Source organism: Chiloscyllium punctatum, chromosome 36, assembly GCF_047496795.1.
Source record: "Chiloscyllium punctatum isolate Juve2018m chromosome 36, sChiPun1.3, whole genome shotgun sequence".
NCBI classification, from domain to species: domain Eukaryota; kingdom Metazoa; phylum Chordata; class Chondrichthyes; order Orectolobiformes; family Hemiscylliidae; genus Chiloscyllium; species Chiloscyllium punctatum.
In genome coordinates this window covers 66,238,633-66,240,012 of record NC_092774.1, presented here as the reverse complement: position 1 = coordinate 66,240,012, position 1,380 = coordinate 66,238,633, and positions in this window count along the sequence as shown.

Genomic DNA, 1,380 nt, shown 5'->3' with positions numbered 1-1,380 from the left:
ACAGAAACAGATCCTTCAGTCCAACTCGCCCATCCCCTCCAGATCTCCTAAATTGATCTAGTGACCCATTTGACAGCATTTCGCCCATATCTCTCTCACACCTTCCTATTCAGATACCCATCCTGACCCTGATGTCTTTCAAATGTTGTAATTGTACCAGCCTCCACCACTTCCTCTGGGCAGCTCATTCCATACACACACCACACTCTACATGAAAGTTACCCCTTAGGACCGTTTTAAATCTTTCCCCTCTCACCCTTAACCTATGCCGTCTAGTTATGGACTTCCTCTACCCTGGGGAAAAGACATACAAAGCCGGACGAAATTCAAAAGGAATAAAATATCGATCCACAGGGAAAAATAAAATTGTGGCTGCAGCTTTTTTTTTCTCCTATTGACATTTGGACACTTAAAATCTGTCAGGAACGCCAGCACCTCCACAGAGCGTACTGCGCATGCTTCTCGGTGTCAGCGACAACTGCGCATGTACTGCGGTGTCAGCAACAATTGCGCATGCACTGCGGTGTCAGCAAAAGCACTGAGCATGCTCGTCGCTGTCCGCGGAAGCGGCGCTTGGCTTCCTTCTGAAGGACCAATGGTGAGACCCGGAGGACCGGAAGGAGCCTGGTCCTCCTGCCATTCAGAACAACCTCTGTCTGAACGCGGAAGTTGGGCTGTGAGTTTTTCAAGATGCCGTTGTTCCTCTCTCACTTTGAATGAAGATTGAACTTCACCCCAGACTGCAACTCTGTCCAACATCTGTGGGTACGGCATTCTCTTTTCTCACCCAGTTTTTCATTTCTTTTTCGTTCTGGGATTCAGTTGCTGATTTCCACGAACTGAAGGGAAAGGGAGTGAATCCAGGGAGGGGAAAGACTTTGGAAAAGTTGGTCCACGTCTGTGTCTCAATTGGCAAACGCACAACAAATGCAGTACCGCAATGTAAAGTTAAAGCTTCTTGCTTTTAAAAAAGGCAGAAAGGATGTGCATGGTTTAAATGATAATATACTGGTATGTGGAGAAAGTGAGGACTGCAGATGCTGGAGATCAGAGTCAAGTCCAGGTCAGGCAGCATCCGAGGAGCAGGAGAGTCAATGTTTTGGGCACGAGCCCTTCATCAGGAATGATGTGTGGATGTACAAAGGGTCCTCAGCGTCCTTCTGCACCAGTTGTCAGACAGGTGCAGCAAACAGTCAGCAAGGCAATAGGAATTGAGTTCAAAAATGGGGTTGACTTCCTGCAATGGGGAGGTGGGGAGGGGGGGAGGGGGGGTGGGGGGGAGGAGGTGGTCATTGAATATATTCAAGGCTGAGGTCATCTGACTTTTGAACAACAAAGAAGTGGATGGTTATAGGGGAAGGCAAGAAAATGGTTTTGAGA